Source organism: Esox lucius, chromosome 18, assembly GCF_011004845.1.
Source record: "Esox lucius isolate fEsoLuc1 chromosome 18, fEsoLuc1.pri, whole genome shotgun sequence".
NCBI classification, from domain to species: domain Eukaryota; kingdom Metazoa; phylum Chordata; class Actinopteri; order Esociformes; family Esocidae; genus Esox; species Esox lucius.
Genome location: NC_047586.1, coordinates 16,787,234 through 16,793,464, shown reverse-complemented (window position 1 = coordinate 16,793,464; position 6,231 = coordinate 16,787,234).

Sequence of the window (6,231 nt, the reverse complement as noted above, 5' to 3'; positions counted from 1 at the left end):
ATAATGCTTGTGCAATCCACATTCATGAAACCAAACCAGCCCATCTTCTCTACACACTGTAATGTTCTGCTGATGAAACACAGCAGGTGACTTCCAGAGAGTGGCAGGGGGATCAATAAACACATCAACTTCGGGACACATTCGTGACTGGAATGACCCGACACATTTTTATGAATAAAATAATCATGAAATTACATTTTGTTTGTGCCAGATCTCGAATTCAGACAAACAAATGCACGTTTCGTATAATTATGTGTGTCTAACTATTTTTTGTGAGAAATTGTGCAAGCTCAAAAATAACATGGTGTGCTTATAACATTCATTTTTTGGAGGCTGTAACTTAGCGTACTGGAATGACCCACTGGAGCGTCTAAGACTTACACCATAAATCATTTTCGCTCCCTCAGTTTTGGGACACTTGTGCAAAAGGTGCATGTGAATGGGCAAATAGATAGTAGCCGGGGGGGGGTTCATTTCAGGGGTGTTTTTACCAACATGGGTGATCTATACCAACATGTTGTGGTGGCAGATTCTATACAACTGTATTTTGGGGAGAGCAAAACCTGTTATGAGCAAATAGTTTGTCCTCGCGTGGCAGTAGCCAAGGTGACGCCAAGCCTTCCACTGTGTTCATTTGTTATGGGACTGATAACAGTCAGTCAGTCATATTCATCGCGGCTTCTATCTCCGCCTCGGCTATTTACTCTTCACACCCGACCAGGCGTACAAACAAACGTGCAGTGCCGCCACACACCCAGGGCTCTACGCCGAGTATTAATATTTCATCTTCCCTGCAGCTGACTGTAAAGGTTTTCATGCGACAAGTAAATTTGGCGCTTCCCCAGGGACGCTGCTTGTGCCTGACAACATTTTAGGGTGCTGTTTTTTGCAACCGGTCGGGTGGGGGAAGTCGGGGGAACAAACGTTACGTGGGCGAAGCCGGCACGTGGAAAATCTCCCGACCTCCGTGTTCTGCGTTTAATACGAAACGGTATACTAGCGGGCGGGCCTCACCTGATCTCTCCTCTACCAGGTCCCAAACAATTAGCACAATATTAGATGCAGTGCCAGGGAGCCATTAGGAGTTCCTCCTTGAGCTCTCAGTGACACCCAGGCAGCCCCCGGTCCCCTGTACAGTGATGGCTGTAGCAGTGTGTTAGCGTGGCTGCTAGTGACGTCAGCACGATCTGTCAGTTATGTACATAGTGGGATACCCCAACTCACCCCAGCAATAGTGCGTGTGAACACACCCCAAAGGACATATCGCTGTCATCCTCTTTCTATTCCTCCACTGCAGCATAGCTGCAGTTTCCTTTAAGCTCACTAACAAAATAAATAAAATCCCACGTTATATAGCATGACAATGCAGACATTTCTCACTTGAACTGTGAACAGGGACATGAATCACTTCAGTGCGGATTAAGTCGTCGTGTGGTTGAACACACCAACTGTTATATCACACAGTCCATTCTTCACACCAGTAACATTTGGCCAAGGAAAGACATGACACATGCTTGACATTCATTCCCAGCAACACTCAACTGATTGTTTACCATCGCAGGATGCTAAGACTGGGGACACAGGACCTCGGCCCAATGAGGTTAGAGCATTTTCTTCTTCATTTGCTTTTGAATGATATGGCATTTGACCCAGTGGTATACAAAAACAAACAAAAAACACTTTCTGAATTTCACCAATAGCTACAGTTTAATCAATATGTAACTCTATTCGTTTTTTGGGCAGAGATATAGTTATGTTGCAGTAACACAGTAGGGTGCCCCACCCCCTACACTCCCCGCCCCACTCCACACGCACGCACACACTGCTCACTCTTCTTTCTGCTGAAGATCATAGGCACGGCTACGGCCCCTGCAGAAGAAGCAGGATGGAACGGGCAGTCAATGTGTGTAGCTTCAAAATGACAAGGGACAGGCCAGGGAATGTAGCACAGTGGATAAAACCCTATAAGCAGGTCCTGGCACGACTCCCTGATTGCCTGCCTGCCGTGTGGGCCACAGCCTGGGGGAACTAATCCTTTGGCATTGGTGTGGGCCGGGTCACACATGTTAATGTGTGTGTTTGTGTACGGCTGGAGGACCAAGCTGCAGCCTGCAGGATGAAGACAAGACCTGGGGCTGGATTAAAAATCCCTCCCTAATGACAAAGATACCTTCCCTCCACACTAACCCAGACAGCTCGCCGACATAGGGCCCTTTAGAAAACAGCGTGGGTACTTCAGTACAAGCCGCTGACGCGACATACGCTAGGTCCGCCAGAGATTGGTGAGCGCCTTGACCTCTTGACCTTTACATCCTCCATTCCATTTTCTTTGTTTACGCCAGGCAGGATGACAGGCTCGTTTGGAACACATTACGACTTTTCTGACTACTTGTTTTCTGACTTGTCAACCTACCCCAGGCAGATTAGTTTGTGGCCAGGAAAACCCATCCACGTGTCCACGCCTTTGTGGCACCTGTGCCAACCTGGTCAGTTCCATTGATGCCATCTCTATGATGAAGTAGTCAATAACAGTGTAATTCATTGTCTGTTCTGTTGCGACAACCCTGTTGGTGTCACAATCACATTACATCCAAATGATTGATGTCTGATGTTTTTCTCCCAGGTAAGTCCTCTAACCCTCTCAACGTTTGTGACAGGCTGCGGCGTCTCTCCACACATATAGCATCGGTTATCACTGCAGTTAAGGTGACCTGATCCCACAGGGAATGAAGCAATATCTCACATCACCTTCAGTTCAAGGCTAGTCTCTCTTTTTCACTGTTAATATTCTTTTACCTTTTTGATAAGCCCTTTAAGGTTTACTGCTTGTCTTTACGAGTATGAAAGAAGACATTTAAGGTAATAAACATCAACATGCCTACTGGGTTAGATGTTAAGTATATTTGCAATTGCGACAAAGATGTATACACTCAGCCAGTCAATAAAACTTAATTGTTAAGGAAGCAAACAAGTTTATTTATATAGCACAATTCATACATTGATTTGTTTCTATGTGCTTTACAAAAGAAAACGGCAATTCAATGTGCTTTACAACAATAATAAACCATGGGGATCTCCAACCAGCCTAGGCAGACTAACCACATTAATAATAAACAGTTTACACAGAATAAGAAAATAGAAATGGAATAAGAATGTAAATGGTAGATTCTGTAGTAGATTCCATGAGGAAGCTAAAAAAGCTGTAAGGCTAACAGTGTGGCTAAGTTTAAGCGCCCGGTCATTGGCAGGTTTTAAAAGTTATTTATGATGGAGTAGCTCTCAGATGGTTAGGGAGATAATTCCATAGGCAAGGGAGCAGAAGGCTTGGTCCCCACATGATTCTGGGCAGTGTTAAACAGAAGGGAGTGGCTGTTGCAGTGAGTGCACATAACATACATTTACACTTTCTTCAAATTACTAAATGTCTCACATTGACAATTAGATATATTTACATGGGACATTTTGTACTCAAGTTACCGGCCTTTAGGTCCGGTATACTGAACAGGGGGCCCCCAACCAATGTATACTGTTATCCCCCTGAGGGAATATGATAGTAGAATGTGTGGTCTAGCAGAAAATGTGCTTTAAAGATACACAAAATCATCTCAGCAACATGTATATATGTAGTACGATAAAACCTATGCAGGAAAACTGCTAACTTCTCTTATTCACATGGCAGAATAGTATCACTAGCATTAAATGAGCTATAAAGACATATTACATTACTCTCTTAACCCTATGGCACATAGTGTAACATTTGCAGGAAGTTAGATTAAAACTGCAACATTTTCTCTTGCCTCATGACAAAATGAACAGCATTATAGAAGAAGGTCTCTAGCCCTGGAGACCCAACTGTGATAGACCGTCCCTGACCCTCAGGAAGTGGGATACCACAAGGTGACAATCGCTCACAGGCTCGCTGACAGATACGCAATATATAGAAAGCTGACTTGACTACCTCCACCATCACATACTTCGAATGATACTGAAGGCGTTAGTATAGGCCAATACAGTAGACCCAACAGCACGCACACAATGTGCCTGCATAGGCCATCAACTTGTCCATGCTAGTTGGTTGCTGCCAGTCCAGTGGGTCTAAACTGCATGGCCTAACTGGTTATGCTGGGAGACCTGTTCCTGTAGGGCTGGTTTTCCAGACATTAGAAATTAAGGCTAGTCCTGGACAAAAATAAAGCTCAACTGAAAATCTTCATTGGATTTTTTTGTTGCTGTTCTGGACTAGGCTTAATCTGTGTCTGGAAAACTTCTCGATAAGGTCTAGCAGGTTTTGCTAGCTCAAGGGTTCCCAACCTAGGGGACATGCCCCGAATTTGCAACATCTTTCTCCATTTGACTTTTGTAAAAGTATTTTATTGTTTACTTTAATACAGCGTGATATGACAATCTAAATCAACACCTATATATGTGATGAACTGGGCTAGAAACAAACTGTAAACTGTCAAAGGAAGCCATTTACATTTACCCACACTAGAGTCACAAGCTCACAATGCACGTGGGAATCTCTTTGGTTTCTCTCTAGGAAATTCTGAAGAAACAGGATTGCTTGGGAAGTCAGTTGGAATAATGTCTGTTACTATCAATTGATCTAATCACTAGGTAAAAGATAATATGTATAATGAAATTGCCATTTAAGATTAATACTATAAAACGTTTGGTAGTGGAATAAGATTTGGGAAAAACGGGTTAATTATTATTAGCAGTAGAAGTATTGAAAAGCCTACTTAATGATGTCCAGAATGTCATATCAAAACAAACAAATGAAAACTTTAAATTTAACAAAATCCTGCAGGTGGTAGATATATGCTAAGTCAATCAGCAATAATTATAAAGATGTTGAATTGCACAATGATAAAGACACTGCAATTTGTCTGTGTCCCTTTACTAATGTCAAATAGGAGACCTCTGGAACCCCTGATCTAGCTGGTCAAGCTGATCTGATCAGCACAGTCTGCTTAATAATACCACACCTGCGTAAACTGCTGGTCACCAGTGTGAAAAAGACACGAAGAGAAGCCACTCAAATCATGGCCAGTTCTCAATCCTTGTCCTGGGGACCTAAGGAGAAACACACTTAATTTCCCCTTAGCAATACACAGCTGATACAACAGTGGTGGCTACTCACGGAAGCCAAGGGACGCCATGCTTCCTCCAAAAACTGACCAATGTATCTCGTTTGATCTCGGTTTTCAAAATGTTCCTTAAGTTAGCTTCATCTCTACCGGAGAAGAAATAAGGGAGAGAAAAAGAGGTCCTTCTTTATCCGTAGGTGTTGGCCATGTGCACAAGGCTACTTGTGTCCATGAGAATGTTACCAACATCATTTTATTGACTTACGGCCCTCAGTATTACATTTCCTCTTATAAATAAAGTACAAAAAGGGAATGGATTTGGCTTAACAGGAGGAAGCAATGGGTTTGGACTTGAGATTTTCCTGAATGCTCAATTCTGGTCAGTGATTATTCATACTCTACATTGCCTGAAAAGACCGAAATTCAAGAGCAGCTCTGTGAATGTAAAGTAGCTGGCATTGACATTGGCTTTCATTTAAGTTTGGTTATCTTGACAGTGTTTACCTTGATAACAATAGCTTTGTCTAGGTTAACACAAAGTGTGTATGGTCTGTTGAAAGACTCATATTTTAGGAAGTTGTCAATATGATGAGGATGGTATTGGCTTTCCACTCGTACATGCATGACACATGCACACACATGCACACGCACTCACACAGCTGATTGCCTTTAAAAAAAAAAAAACATGTTCAGACATTTTTCAGATTTAACCGCAGTTTGAGGACATTTGTGCCAGTTATATAGTTAAGTCTGTAGCTGATCGTGGATCTAAATATACATTTGTACACTGACTGGATCAAATCGCTTTAGGTAGCGATTTTCAGTTGTTGTCACTATATTAGACTAGGAGATTTAAGTAAACTATACTTTAAGCTTAGTATTCCTAGTATCAAATAAATGTACTTGCTTGACCATGCTGTATAGATAATTTCATATGTAACCGTTTACTATAAGCAATTACATTTAAAAATCTCTGGTATTGTGATGAAACAAAAATACATACATATACCCCCCCCCCCCCCCCCCCCCCGCAGGGCGCTCTGGGTCCCCAGGACCATGATTGAGAACCACTAATCTATACGAAAGTTTAGGTTTGTTAAATGAAAGGGAGGAAACAAACAAGACGTTTTACCTCGGACCT